The sequence below is a fragment of the Balaenoptera physalus genome (assembly GCF_965194825.1).
Source record: "Balaenoptera physalus genome assembly, chromosome: 3".
NCBI classification, from domain to species: Eukaryota; Metazoa; Chordata; class Mammalia; order Artiodactyla; family Balaenopteridae; genus Balaenoptera; species Balaenoptera physalus.
The window spans coordinates 89954162-89970727 of record NC_138890.1 but is presented as its reverse complement, the minus strand read 5'-3'; the positions used below and the strand labels follow the sequence as shown (position 1 = coordinate 89970727).

Genomic DNA, 16566 nt, shown 5'->3' with positions numbered 1-16566 from the left:
GATGCAATGAATTAATTAATAGCCAAGCATATGAGAAAAGCTCAAATGGAAATATCCCAACATGAGTTGTAGAACTGTGGGAAAATGTTTCTCTAACGCGATGCTACTTCTCTAATGAAAACAAATCCGTAATAATAAAACCAGGTGAGTTAGTGATATCAAGTCCCATCTTCCCTCTTCCTGATTTGGAAGCATAGTTTGTTTATCTGGTTGTTACTTTAATAAGGCCTGAGGGGAGACTCCTTACTGAAAGTGACCTGTAACAAGAAAGTAGAAAACAGAGCAATCATTCAGCTTCACCAGAGGGATATGTGGAAGCAGCCAGCCCTGTCAATTTGAAAGAGGCTAATGAAACATTATCTGCAGGTGAGCGGATTGTCTCGCCGCATTACAACTCTAAGCTACAAATGATTTCCTAACCACAGAGGTAACCACTCTACAGATACTTTGAAAGACAAATGAGAATGCTGGCACACACAAGGTCAATCACAAACCTCCCAGACAACCTTGGTGTTTCTCCTTCCGCAGGAGAAGATGATCTGGGGGTCCTGCTGGGCATACCTAAGCAAGCCACACCACAGTCACTTCTCTTGTATTTCTGAGTTTGAATTTTAGCAGCCTGGTATACATTCCTATTTATGTCTAAATAAATAAAATGTATGTATACATAAACTAAAGCTCGCACATAATTTGAAAGCTGTGATTTTCATTATGTTGGAGAAAATGAATAAACATCATTTTCCAATCCCGATAAATGTTTGATTATGATTAAAATGGTTTCACGAAATCATTATACAAGAGCATAGTAGGCTATAAACTATGGGGGGGAGAAAAAATATCAATAATGGACAGTTCACTCTTATCTATGAACTTTTTTAATAAATCAACTCCCCAGGTTTACTGGGACCATGGTTTTATTTGATGCAATACATTCTAATCAGGGATTTTTATTTTAATTTTCTTTTTATGACCTAATGATGCATTTAATTTTTAATTAAATTTCATTTTGAAGTATAGAGTATGTATAAAAGCCAAAGCAAGTGTGCAGCATCTGTTCATTGCATCTGCACTCACTACCACAAAAATTAACCTTAATCTAAAGAGGCACAAATGGGTTTTTATGCCATCAGGAGGCCCAAGTGCTTAAAAATCAATGACTGTCCACCCAGGCAAAGAACAGCTGTTTCCTAATATTCCAGCTCCACATTGAGGCCAGCCTCAACCCCCAAGGACTAGCCTAAAAGTGCCCACATTCTCGCTTCTCCCAGTTGAAAGTGTCAGAGAAGGATACTATCTAAAAGCCATGAAGTAGGTTAAGTGGAGACAAGACAGAGAGGACCTGGCCTAACCAGATGGTATTTGGAGAGGCAGCTTCTATCACTATCACTTGATGCTTTCGTAAAATCATAATCAATATTACTTTCTGTGTCCAGAAACCTACCTAAAGAAAAAACTTACCCATTTGCGTTAAAAGGCCAACGAATGTTGAGAGTAGACTGATTCCCAACCCTGTAAAGCAGAAGTTCTCTCTCTGGAACCCACGTGACTTCTAAAGACTATTGCATAGGACTTACCTGGTGGCGCAGTGGTTGGGAATCCGCCTCCCAATGCAGGGGACATGGGTTTGAGCCCTGATCCAGGAAGGTCCCACATGCCATGGGGCAACTAAGTCCGTGCGCCACAACTACTGAGTCTGCGCTCTAGAGCCTGTGAGCCACAACTACTGAGCCCGCGCACCACAACTACTGAAGCCCGCGTGCCTAGAGCCCATGCTCCGCCACAAGAGAAGCCACTTCAATGAGAAGTCCGCACACCACAACGAAGAGTGGCCCCCACTCACCACAACTAGAGAAAGCCTGCGCACAGCAATGAACACCCAATGCAGCCAAAAATAAATAAATAAATTTATTTTAAAAAAAAAAAGAACATTGCATGATCGGGCAGTCATAACAGCCTCAGAAACTATGTGCTTTTACCTTCCAGAATGACATGACATCAAGATGTAACGGAGAGAAAATAAAAGTTGACGTGTGCAAAATAGGAGGAAAGAGAGGATACAGAGGTTGGCCATAGTTTTCCTTGGCATACTGGGATTTTCTAGAAGTTCTTTCAGGGATCACTTTAAACACAGAATTCCATAGGAGAGAGAAAGGGGGAGAAAAATCTCAGAAATCACAGATGAGAAGACAGACTCATGCTCTGTGTGACATCTAAAATGTCATTTTGCCTCCTATTTTTCCCACCTACAAAAACAAAATTAAACAACAAAATTAGGTGAACTTGAAGAACCCACGTGGCACCATCTTTATAAAGCTTTCCTGATTCACTCTAAGAACTAAATTTTAAAAGCCACATATTGGGATAAATTACTAGGTAACATAAAAAAGCTACTGGGTGGCCTTCACAATTAAGTAGCAACAAGACATTTCTCTTCCAACATTGAGGCACTCTGTACCACCTGACCACCAATGACACCTCAGGAGATCTACCAAATGAGCTCAGCATCTTGCCATCTTAGTGTCCCCACTGTGGGCAGCTTCCCACCGTGGGGGATGATAAGCCCTGAACCATGGGACTTGAGTGGTGGCAACTCTGGCTGATCAGAGATTTAAGTCCAGTAATTTAAGGGAGCATGAGTCAAGTGGGTTGAGAAATCATGCAAAGCACCCTCTACTGACTGCACAGAAAACCATCGCTCTATTGACTGCTTCCCAGTCTGTCCTTCGGGGCCCAGAGTCCTCGCTACGGTGATGTGCTGTGCTCCATGCACCCTGGGGTCCCGCCCGGACCCAACCATCTGGGCCCTGAAAGTTTCCATGGTCCCCAGCCTGAATGGTGATTGTCTCCAGAAGCGTCTTTACTATGTTTCAAGCATCAAGGCTTATTAAAACCCCGAAGGGAAGTAATCCCTGAATGCCACTAAAAGATCTCCAGCTGCTACCGTTTATGAAGTAGGCTTGACAAGACAGGGAGAGGAAAAGGGGTGGGGGGAGCAGGAAGGACGGGAAGAGAGAAGAATTTAGACAAGGGCAAGTTATCCAAACAGAGCCCCCATCAAAAAAGAGTCATGTTTTATCAGCTTAAGCTTTCCTGCCTCCTTTCCCAAAGGTATTCCCCCCCTCAACTCTCATTAACTCTTCTTTATAGCTGTCTATTTTCTTTAAAAAATAATAATAAAGGCAGCACATGGCTAGAGAAAGTCCGTCCCTAAGTGTGTGAAAATTAGAAAGATGAGCCAGATGAATTACCTGGGAACAGGACTGAATATGTCTTCCCTAAAAATCTGGAAGGAAAATGGTTTCTTCATGGAAGAGAATTAGAGTAGCTCTCAGTATCTGTCTCTCCCTTCTTCATTCTTTTGAAAAGGTCTTTTCATCTCATTAAGTTAAGCTGATTAATAAAAATTCAGCAGTTTGCCCATGGATCCTTTAGAAGTGGCGTTACAAGCTGAAAGATGCAGGCGGAAGGTTTTTGTGCTAGAGACAATAAGGGGATGACTTCTTAAATCCGTCGTTGTCACCCTCCATTAGACAGAAATAGTCACCTTGGCTCAGATTCGTCTGACAAACATTGTACGCTACTTGTTAGCTCCTAGTAACCTTCGCAAAAAGTTTAGTGCTTACTTATAAACAAAAGGAGGGAAAAAGAAACATTTAGAAAGAAAGTATGAGAACACTTTGCTTCATTTCAAAGATTATTTATACAAATTAATGAAGAAAACATGGCCTGTAGAAGAAGGTTCATTAAAGGGAAAAAGCAATGTTATCTAAAGAAATTTCTCACGTAAACACAAACTTGCACGTTTTGCAGTAAAGCAAAACAAGCAGATAAATTCAGCTATTCATTTATGAGTAACTGTTGATTTTGTTATCCAAAAATACTTTTGTTAATTATCTAGTCAGTACCTAACACACTAAATGCTCAAGTTAAAAAATGAATTTCTTCAACGAATTTAAGACTGTCATTTACTTTTAAAGCTGAAAAAATTGTCAGGTTATATAATGTCACGACTTGCAAATGTTTTCAACTGTTCCAGTATGAGTTAAATTCATCCAGAAAAAATGATTAAAATGAGCAAATCTGCTTTGTAGGAGTTGAAGCATTTTCTTAGCCACCTTTAACCTGCATAAACACTAAATTGCTCATTTGTACTTTATCCAGAGTTGACTAAATTAAATTTATACTACCATTCATGATACTTTATTTAAACGTCCCCCTAAAAGGCACTCACTATTCATGTTAACGTCATTACCAAATTTATATCTATCAAATCTTTGTATACGTGACAGTGGTTTTAAGTGCCATCTTAAACAATTTGCCCACAATATATTGAATCAAGTTTTATAGTTAGTCTAGTTCTAACATTAAATTTGTCCCAAAATACCACAGCAAATAAGTGTTTTTGTCTGAATCTTACTTCAAAAGGATTTGGGGGAAAATGTTATTTTTACTTTACTCATATCTTGTGGACACTGCATAGACTTAAAGTCATCAAGTCTGTACAGAATAGCCCCCAAATATTCAAAGTGTTTGGCATTTTTAAAGATGCAATTCTTGATTTGAAGATCGTTAAAATAAACAAACAAAAAAACACCATTAAAGGCCCATCCTAAGCCATGACCAAATCAGCCATTAAGCTATTACTGTTTTCTCCAGGTAAATATGGAGGATTCAGTTACATGAAGAAAGCCAAACTAACTTGACCACACATTCCCTGTGGCCTGAAGCCTGTCACCTGCTTTGCCATCATCAATCCATCTCTTCAAATACCTAAGAGGCTGAGACCAAACAATGTGGCTGAGAAAAACAATGAATAAGGATCTATTTACATTTCTACTGTGAAGAATAATCATAGGTTAGCTGCGGCTTATAATTATCAAGTACAAAACGTGTTAACTAAAGCGTAGCTCCTTTTTAATGAAATGAAAGATGAGCAGAATCTAAGCAGATGCTACATGCTTAACGGCATTATCATTCTCATATTTTAAAAATCCTACAAAGCGCCTACTGTGTGCCAAGCACTATGCCAACTACAGTAAAGATTAACAAGGCATGACCCTGACACCAAGGCGACTACCGTGTATCTGATATAATTAACGTCTTCAGGGAGGTGAGACAGTTGCTACCAAGGGATACGAAAGGTAATGGGGGGAAGGCACTAGTTAAACGTGTGGGTGCTAGTTCTTCCTTTCACAGATCCACTTGATTTCCTGGTCTCCCTGTAAACATGCAGACAGGAGCAGTTACGTGTACTCATGTTGAGTGTGTCATTACTGAAAGACGTAGCTGTTAAAACCATGAGAACATTAAAACTACTGCTTCTGAAAAAATAAAGTATTTTCATGGAAGCGTGGAGGTAGGGCTGGGGATACTGTTACCTACTACCGGGGTACTGTCACTGAACGTAGTTCTTAAGACGGAAGAGTTCCTGACTCCGAAGAAATGTGAAAAAATCTTACTGAAAAAGCTTCATCATGTAGGATTTTTTGTGTGTAAAGGATACATACACATTCGAGATCAGTTCCCCAAGTTCCTCCAGATACAGTCATTTTACTGTGGAATTGGGACTTCTGGATATTATTATCAGTGCACTGTAGATAGCTAATAAGCAGGTTTAACTAAAATATCATATAAATGATAGTCATGCATAATATGGGTCCTATAATACAAATTATTGACTTTTTTTTCAAAAATAGCATCTTTCTGATGATGTCACTCTGATAATATAAAACAAAAAGCAAATGACATAGTAGATGAAATAATTTGCAGATAAAATACAGTTTATATATGTATTTAAATAAAATGATTTGTTTTCCATATTAACTGTTATCAATGTATTTCTATCTTATGCAATTTTGGAAACTTAAGAACCAGACACTCAAACTTTTCAGTCTAAGTATACAGCTATTATATATATATATATATATATATATATATATATATATATATATATATATATATATATATACACTTTCTTCAGCCTCTCACAATTTCATCATGGGTACAAATGTCTATAATGGATTAATAGTAACTCAATATTTGTAAAAAACATAGTTTAAAATCATAGTTTCATAATCAGCATTGCTATTATAATGAGCTCTTATTTTAAGTAGGTTTTTTAATCAACATACCTATATTGTTAGCTAGAAATAAACATCAGCAAAATAAATCTACTTTAATACTCATTCTGAAAACCAACAATGAAAGGTTACAAAATTACAAGCTAAGGGGAAAAAAACAGAGTCTACAAAAGTTAAACTTGGATTCTTTAAATTTAGTCAGACTGCTTTTATTAGATAGCAGGGAAATGAAAAATGTTACATTCATGTCCAACAAATTACTAAATGCAGAAACACACTGCAAACACACACCCGCTGTCCGTAATCGCTACTGCTCACAAATCAATCTATTTGGATGAGAACAAGACCTGACCTCTAAGAGGACACATCTTCGTGCTCTGTGATTGTGATTAGTCCACTGAAAACCCACAATGCCACAGGAAATGGGGTGAAGACAGTCCAATCTACCCATGAGACTGATTAGGAATAATTTGACTAGAAACTACTAAGAAAATAGACCCTGAGGTGGGCCAAGCATCTCCAAATAAATGAGACGATTTCTCCTCTGTAAACAGGTTTCTCTAATACAAGGAAGGCATAAAACAGGTAAGTTAGCTAATAATTACTCATTACTCTTTATGTCTACATTGATCATCATCGTGATACAAGTGCATAAATCACTTAAAATTTTAATTGATTTTCTGGCTGAATCATTCCTTCTTGTATAGTGAACTGGCATCTTGGAACTTATTTTAAAGATCCAGTGTGTCTTGCCCACTTCAGTTTTCACTGATTACTAAAGTAATGTTTGAAATGTTCATTTCATATTATAAAGCCTACCATGACATTATTTAAATTTTTTTAGTAATAATGTAAAAATAAGTATGCAAAATTAGACAAGATACAGCAAAAAACAGGACAAAAGACTGAGTCGTAGTTATATAACTTATGATAAAGATTTAAATTGTACAACTGTATTCTGCGTTCCAATACTTATACATATACCCAATTTTCTAAAGTCTTCCCTATTCTACTTCATAACTCCTCCTAATGGAAAACAAATGAAAACCAAACAGTTCAGTAAATCAACTTGTGATTTAGATCTTACAGATGTGAACTAAAGAATATTTTTTTAATTCTAGGTCCTTCTTTTTCTTCTTTTGAAACACTTCTTAAAAACTTCTTAATTTTTAGAACCAAATTAAAATGGGTGTTTAATCAGATACAATTCCGCCAAAGTCTCCCTGTGTCAAATCTCAGGATTGGATTCATTAACTCGGATGAGAGTGGATTGGCTAGTTTGGGTATAAAACATATGCCCCAAAGCTCTGAAACTGTACATTATTTTTCTTACTGATTAACCGTAACTTCAGGATGGTTTTCCAGATAAATACTTAAATTCATGTTTAGAAGTAACACAGAAAAAAATTTTTTAACCTTTAAAGTTTGAAAGTAAAAAACAAAAAATCATGAGTGTGTTTTCTTCAAAAGTTTAGACATGTAGATACGTATGTATTAGTTCCTCTGCACTAATAAAGCAAAAATGAAGTTGACAATGACCTCCCAGAGGACAACAATCCTCTCATTTCACAGATGAGGAAACTCAGCTTAACCAAGGTTAAGTGACTTGCCCAAGGTCAAACAGTTAAGTAGTGTCAAAGCAGTGACACATCTCAGATCTTCTGAGTCAGATGCTCTAGCATAAGAGATGAACTAATTCAGTCACCTTGTTGTCAAGATGAAAAACAAGAGTCCTGGAGCATTCAGTGATTTGCTTAAGGTCAAGCATCTAGTTGGTAAAAAAAAAAAAAAAAAAAACAGTGACATCCACATCACCTGACTCCAGGCCTTAGTATTTTTTTTTTGAAAAGATATTACTTTATCTTTCAAACTGAAAAAATCAGAAAGGAGAATTTCCACACAATTAACACATGAGTTCAGTTAGGTTACCACAACGTTTGGCAACAGGCAGGAAAATGAAGAGAGAAAATCTATGGGCAGACAATGTATCTCCTAGGTTAATACTCAAATGATTCTCTAAATTAATAATGACACCTAGATTTCACTGAGAGGATATTATGCAGCAGGTATTTTACATGCATTTACTTTCTCACTGGATCATCACAAATTATACACCCTCTCTATTTTACGCAAGTGAAACTCAGAGTTAAGGAAAAGAATCAGCATTTGAACCCAGATCACCCAGACTCCAAAGTTAGTCAATGCTGTCTCTTTAATATGTCTCTGAACCATTATAAGATTTTTTTGTACATAAAAAGATAATGAAAATAAAGAAATTCATGCAAAAGTATTTATTAGTAGCTAACTAACATTTACTAATCACATACTCTGTGCCAGGAATTGTTCTAATGTAACATGTCATTTAATCACCACAATAACGCTATCAGATAAATACATTTAGTATTCTCATTTACAGATGAGGTAGGTGAAGCGGGGAAAGGTTAAGTAACCTGTCCAGGCCCACAGCACCTAGTTAGTGGAGGAGCTGAGAATTATACCCAGGACCTGCCTCAGATTCTTAACCATCATGGGCCAGACCTTGTATAGAGTGCTTCTGCATGTAAACCACAATCCTGACCTCAAGAGTCTTATCATCTAGGGAACAGAACACATACAAAGATGCAGATAGTGTACACCAACTACAGTATTGTCCATATGCCAATATTATTCATATTCACTAAAGAAGAAGAAAGGGTAACAACTTCCAGTGCAGAAGCACAAAGGACTGTGCATGGGCGATGAATCACCTCATGTTTCCAGGCACACGTTTCAACTAAAAGACCTGGTTTAGTCTGGCAAAGCAGATGTCCATAACGGATAAGGTGCCAAAACTCTTTCTTCCCCTCCATGTTGTCTCTCTGGAGATTAGCTGGGAACCTGATCTACCCACATCCTATCAGGAGACTTTTGTCTTTGAAACTAATCAGGAATAATTTACTGGCTGTTAAGCTACAGGGCAAAAACTCCTGTGATGAAAGGAAGCAACAGCAAGGGGAGGAAGATGGGGGGGGATTTGGGACACAAAAGAATATAGAGTCAATTCAGGCATTCATATGCTGTTCTCGATAGCTTAAGAAACACGTGTTTCTTGCTCAGGATGTATTTACTGTGGAGTAGGCAAAAGCTGCATTTAAAATTTTTGAAGTAAATTCGTATTGTTATTATGTAAATCAAAGCTGACTGAAAGTGCAGGAATTTAAATGAAATATAGGGGGAAATTTCCTGACGATATGATTGTTAAACTCAAGCTTTTATTCAAGGAATTCTAGAATTTCTCCTAAAATTCTTCAAAAATTGCACTGTACTTTGGCAAGGCCTCAAGAATCAAGCTTACCCGAATGCAGAGGAAGAGGGCTAGCTGGCATGTGAATTCCCTACCAGTCCGATTATTCTTCATATACAATGCACGCTGTATATGTATACACACAGCCTCACAATTAGCTCCAAAGGAGTCAAGGAAACATTTAACCTCCAGTGGGTGGTACTAATTATCTGCTGTAGGTGTACCAGTTGCGGCTTGCAACCTCTCAATCCATTAAATGCTCAACAAGGGGGAACATAAGTGTGCATTTTTAACCCTCCTTTCATATTAGCATACGGTCTCTATCGTTCTTCTCCACTGCACCTCCTCAAAAATTCTGTTTCAAGGTCACCTTTCAACATTTCACTAATTATGTTAGACAGTGTGTCACTCCACACAGCCCAGCTAAGCGGTTTAAGAGCCACTTACTGGCCAAGGTCAAAGTATATAAAGCTCAGTTTTCTCATCTGTAAAAGAGGACCATTACATTTCCTTCTTCATAAAAGGTGTTGTCAGGATTAAATACATGATAATGATTGTGAAGTCTGTAAAGCACTGTGCTTGGTACACAGTAAGTGCTCAATAAATGGGAGCTATTCAGAAATACCTCTGTCTCTAGAAGGGCATAGGAGCACTTCTGTGCCTGTAAAGGCAAAACTGAATCATCCTGCACTCCTCTGAGTAACCGCCAAGGCATTACTTGGCGGTTTTGAAAAGGGACTCAAAGAGCCTGAGGAGCTCCGCACAGCCTCTCAGGAGCCTGGGGCCAGAGGTGGGTGGAGCCCCAGACCCCAGTCTCTCCTAAATGCAGCCTGATGTTTGTTTGATGCTTTTTGTTTTTCTTTTTTTCTGTTTTATATATTAGTTTTCTGCTCAAGATTTTTACGAACAATGTTTCTTGGCTAAAAAAGAAGTTTGAAAACAACCGCTCAATCCATAAATCAGAGAAATAATTGAGATGTGATACAGCACTCTCAGGGTCCATCTGGAAATATTAAAACTTCCCTGATTTTTACCGTCCCACCACCTAACCACTTATAAACCAAGCCTAATTTGAGACCTTCAGATTTTTCCGGTATTCAGTTATATTTGCAAAGCAATTAAACAGCGGCTAAGACACACAATAGTGCAGAATTATAATATACATGAGAACATGTATATTATAATTGATATACATGACCCTCCCCCTTGATATTAGAAGCCTCACAGTGAGACCCTGCAACATGGCTAACCCATTGTAGCCCAAGCTTCCGATCTTCCACCAGATCTCATTCGCTCGGCACTGACTGCTTTCTGTACGTCCCCCAAATCCACCTACAAAGTTACAGCCAGCAAGTCTTTACTCCTGTTGTTATGAATCCCTGGAATATTCTTCTACTATTTGTCTCCATCTCTATTAAAATCATAACCATCATTCAAGGCCTAATCCACACTATTCCTCTTCCAGCAAGTAGTTCCTGATACCCTGAACAGATGTGCTTTCTCTCTCTGTCCATAGCATTCCATGCTTTATTGTGACATTCTTTGTTTGTTGTTCATTATTAGCCTGAGTGAAGCAGAACATTTTGATCACTGCCTTGACAATTAATGAATTTTCTAATTGTCTTGGTATTTGCCTGCATGTGGTCTTTAGCACTGACGGGTTCACATCAAATGTCACAGAAGACCAGGCATTAAGATGTAGGGACGTTTACAATATCAGTCATAATGAACAACAATCCAAATATGCTATTGGTGGTTTTACTGTGTCTTTATTAAAAATCACTTTGCAGTCAGGACACATGAGAATTTCATTTTAAGGATGTTTACTTTTCCAGTTAGTAAATGTACCGGGATGGTTTTTACTAAAACATAAGTCAGCCAGCTGTTTGTTTGGGTTCTTGAACTGAATGGTAAAAATACAGTCAGCTTTTACTCAAAGTACTCCACTTTAAACAAGGGAATCTGTTCCATATTTATATGATTTAATTTTCCTTTTTTAAAATAAAGTTTCAATTTTTCATAAAATAAGAACATCTCCTCTTCAGAACTTCAGAAGTTGCATTTCAGATGACATATGGTTCTCCATCACCCATCTGATACCCCAGGGATGCCGAAGCACTTAGGAGACCCAAGAGAGTGTGTAATCCGACATGACAGCTGAAGTTGGAAAGGCTGACAGAAGCATCAGAACAGGTATCAGGGAGGGAGAAGGATTAGTCTGGAATTCAGGTTCACCCCTCATCTTTCTTTCAACTCCACCAGAATGCTACACTTCATGTGCCCTTGAGAACACAGCATCTGGCATGAAGGGCTGGACCCACCAAGACCAATAGCTCCATGTGTACCTTAAACTTCTGAAAGAGGGCAGAGAGTGTTTTGGCACTCCAGTCTCCCAAATTCTCTGTAACCCAGCATAAGCTCCTGCTGGCTTTGTAGTCAGCTTCTCTTTCCTCTATATGGTGCATTTACGAGTTCAGCTGTGGGCCCTGTTAATTTCCCTGTGCGGCCTTTCTTCTCCTCCTAACACATGCATACTTGAGCTGGCTCTGGAGTGCTGACTAAGCAAGAACAATAGGAGGCTTTGAGCAGGCCTCAGCCAGCCCCAGACCCAGTCAATATTTACTTCAGTTTAGAGCCACTGTTTTAAAGCTCCTTCCAAGCAGAACTCAACAGTGGGGAGTCCCCAGAGGTTTCTAGATTTTATTTAACAAGAGGGAAGAGGGCTGTAGAAACAGAGTAAATAGATTACTGTCCAAACCACTTTCTCAGAGAAAAAAAGGGAGGCAGTTCAACAAAACAGGTTAGACTTTCGATACTAATTAGCAACTTACAACAAGAAAAACCAATCGCCTTCCAACACTGATTACTGCAGTCTTAAAACTCCGTATTAGGCCGCAGTGCAAATCCACTTAGTGTGACCCCTGTATACCTGTGAACAGGGCCCTGATGCGATCAACCACTCAAAGCTTGCCAGTGTTTGCCTGCTCTGCCCGGAAGGACAATGCGAGGGCCCTAGGGGAAGTGAGTCCAAACTCCTTGGCTGACTCCCAAACCAGATCTCACGTATACTACCAATTCAAGTGTGTCCGAAAAAGAAGTTGTGATTACCAAACACCCAGAATCAAGAGCGTGCTATGGTAAATACCAGTACGCGTGTCTGCTAGCTTGGCGACACTGAGAAGGTAGATCTGCGGTTTTGAAGAGAGTAACCGAAAAAAACAAGGCACAAACACTCTCTTCCCACCAGCGACAGTAGCTTTCTATGGGACGGCAGGTGGGAGGTGGGATGCGGAGGGAGGTGGTTCTAATATTACATTAGAATCAATGGAGTTTTCCCATAAATTTACATAGTCTTTTGTTGATGTAAATATAGAGATACTCTCTTTATTGAAAATAAAACTATTTAACTGTAAAATTTTTATATTTGCCCAGTTGGTTTAATTTTATTTTTTTAAGGAGTCAATTGTCATAAAACTAACCTGAAATGACAGTTGGGTAGTTTTACTAAAATGATTAAGGCCATATAAAATTACTAGAGATTTCAGTTAGATACCTGAGGAAAGAAATTCATAGCTGTCTGCCATAACCAATTATAATGCTCATTATTCCATTCAAATCGATAAGTAGACTTCATTGTTTCTGCTTAAAGACCTAACTATACATTCCATTCGCATTTTACAATATTTCCATAAGGACAGTCAGATGATCCAAAAATTTTAATAGGAGAGAAATTAAAGAGGCTTTACAACTGTCTAGACTTAAAAATTCTAGTTTATGATGACCTAGTATTAAAGGGCAGTTCACCATTGTCTATATTTTAAACAAGCAAAATACATTGACATAATTTGGCTTTCACAAAGAGTATGAAGAGAATTCAAACCACCCTTCCTCAAAATATATGAGATAAAAGGTTAGGTATATTAGGATAGGCTTGTTCTATCATGTTTGTTTAAATTCATCAAATGCACTGAAATATGTTCAGCTCTAATCTTTACTACAATATTTACCATATTAATAAAAGCTAAATAATTAAAATGCAACTCAATCCAATTACTGCCGCATCTTAAGGAATTCCTGGATTGCTATACACTTAATTTGATCAATCAACATGCGCTCACGGAAAGAAAATACAAAGTCAGCCTAGCTGAAATGAAGCCTCTGGCTGATATTTTTAAACTGATATATAAGAGTTACAAAGAATTATTTTTTTAATAATACAGAATGTCAGTGAGTAAGTCATCAAAATTTAAACTTCTTGACTACCCTTTTGCCAAGAAAGGAAGCCTGGAACACAGGAGGGATTGTAACCATTAACCATTCATCATACTGAATCCAAGTAACATAAAATTACAAAGTTTAAAGCTTGAAATAAACTCATAGCAAGCTCATTCCCTTGACAAATCTTAACTTCCAATTTAGCAGGACAAAAGAAGCCTTCTTTTGTATGAAATGATACAAATGTAAAAAAGGTCAGTCTGATATTCCGGTGAGCATAGCAATTCCAAATATTAAAACACTGAACTTTTAAGGGAAATCAGTTATAGAGAGTTACCAGTTCTCTTTCAAATAATTTTGGTATTGCTGATACTAACTTCAATATTTTATTGCTACTGGCCAAGTGCTGCCCTCAGTTGTCACTAAATTTCTGGGTACAGCACATAAGGATCATTGACAATTTCCTTTATGAATTACATTTTTTTTGCCTTAAGTGAGGTTTATATCTTCAGGAGTAAAATGTTATAAAATAATTATGTAAGTATACAATTGCAATTTTTAAACAAGTAACAGGCACACTTGCTATTCTCCTGAATAGCTATACACATTATGAAGTAAAACCTGCTTTGAGTAACCACCAGACAATTCTACAGGAAAGTGTTCCTTTGACAGTAATGTGTTAAAAGAAACTTAGGTTTCAGTGCATTAAAATATGTGTTCCTTGACAAATTCTGTCTCTTTTCTTAGCTAGACGCTGTTACGATCTATTTATGCTCCTAACATCAATGTGTGTATAATTAATATGTACTAAGTTTAAAAGCAGTCAATAACAGGAGTTTTTTAAGCACAGAGGCGTCAAGAGGCTAAACCCTGTTTTTCTGGCAGTAGGATTCAGAAGAATCCAAGGGTCCCAGGGACAGCTGGGCTGCCTGTAAGGAACAGCCCCAGACAGGAATTGATTTGTTTCAACAAGCTCCTCATTGGAAATACAAGCATTCTCCAAAAGGGTGTCGGTATTCATTAATTTCTCCTTTGAGATGGAGATATCTCATTACACCTGTGAAGTCCAAAGCAGAATATCAGGGTTTTAGAAGTCAAAGAGGAAACAATATATTGGAGACAAACTGAGAGGGCAACAACTTCACGAGGAGATCCAAATTTCCTTTCTGGAAGAAGGTCCTAGCTGACTTGCCTCTCAAGTGTCACTCTTCACACATTATTACTCATGTAGAAATCACAAGATAAAGCCTGAAATGTGAATTCCTTTAAAAGAAAATTCTATATAAATGCATAAATCATATCTATCAGGGACAACATATATTACGAAATAAGACAACTTGATCTTTTTTAAAAAGTCAACTCTTCCACGATGTTTTGAAAATAAAATTTTATTTGTAAGACTGTATTTCTACGCAACTTACAAGAATATATAGAATTATACAGTAAGATGCATCAGTGCAAAGTGAGGTGACCCCCTCAATCGCTACTCTAATTTTTATAACCTTTTTAAAAATCCTGCTACAGATGTACTTTCCTTCAAATTTTCACAGATCTGAAGGAGACATTTTGATTACACCCATTTATCTGTTAGGGTGAAGAAACAGGTTCAAAATTAATCATTACAAATGTAATGGCACAGTTAGACTCAATTAGAGCTGAAATTTAACTAGATCTGAAATGTAACAAAAAAATGTTAACAAAGACAATTTAAAAATCAAATCTGACATAGGATTTTTAATATCTTACTCTCTGAGCCTTGCCTAGACGACACCCAAACCCATTCAAAGTTTTATCCAAAACAGCTGCTATTATAAAAACTCAAAACAAAAAAAAAGTATATAAATTCAATGCCTTTATTTTATGCAGTCAAAACAATCTGTAAATGTAGAAATATCAGTATATCAAAGAACTTGGTTACAACCTATTAATCTGAGGACAAATCACTGTTAATAGCCTTGAGCTAAATAAAAACTGTTCAATGAATGAGGACATATCACTGTTAATAGCCTCGAGTTAAATAAAAAGTGTTCAATGTATTTATTTTCCCTTTTAAAAAATGGAGGGGCAAAACAATAATTAGAACTATTGAGTATCTTCTGCTTTATCTAAACATGGAAATGACCACAAATCTTAGGTATATTAACTCCATTTTGAATAAAGCCATTCCTTAGAGATATGCAAATGACTTCATTTTAATCAATAAAGATATCCTATTTATAAATTTAATAATCTTCTAAGCATACTTCTTTTTTAGGAACCACTTAAGTTCACACATAGTCACAGAAGATTCTCGAATTTTTTTATCTATGAGAATCATAAAACGGAAACTCTAAGTGGGTGTCACCTCAAAATCACTGTCTCAGATGCTTATTTACACCATAATGAAAATAAACATAGTGGTGCAGTGGTTAAGAATCCGCCTGCCAATGCAGGGGACACGGGTTCGAGCCCTGGTCCAGGAAGATCCCACATGCCGCGGAGCAACTAAGCCCGTGCACTACAACTACTGAGCCTGTGCTCTAGAGTCCGCGAGCCACAACTACTGAGCCTGTGTGCCACAACTACTGAAGCCCGCGCACCAGAGCCTGTGTTCCGCAACGAGAAGCCAACACAATGAGAAGCCTGCGCACCGCAACGAAGAGTAGACCCCGCTCGTTGCAACTAGAGAAAGTCCGCACAACAGCGAAGACCCAACGCAGCCAAAAATAAATAAATAAGATAAATAAATTTAAAAAAAAAAAAGGAAGGAGAATAAACATAAACCTACAAAAACCAAGCAAAACAGACATGTCTTGATTTACTATTCTTAATAATATTCATAGTTCTTATAAAAGTTAGACAATATTTCAATTAAATCCATTTTGCCAAGGATTTGAAAATGAAAAGATTTGCTTCTGTTTGATAATTAACTATAAAAAAGTATTGGTAAAATCGTTATTAAGAACAAAAGGATATTTGAATTGAGTGCTCACCATCCTTCCCTTCTCT

The 16566-nt window shown here is 37.4% G+C and overlaps 1 protein-coding gene across 4 annotated transcripts in view; it reads right to left on the bottom strand.

Moving 5' to 3' along the window:
• EFNA5 (ephrin A5) overlaps nucleotides 1–16566 on the bottom strand; it is a 277419-nt gene that overhangs the window by 246164 nt on the left and 14689 nt on the right. The window contains exon 1 of one of the 4 annotated variants that reach the window (XM_082458273.1): nucleotides 4700–9050. The exons of the other annotated variants lie outside the window; for them this stretch is intronic. The gene's annotated coding sequence lies outside the window, so the exon portion shown is untranslated. Of the gene's footprint in view, nucleotides 1–4699; nucleotides 9051–16566 lie in introns of those variants that run through there. 4 annotated transcript variants of the gene reach the window in all.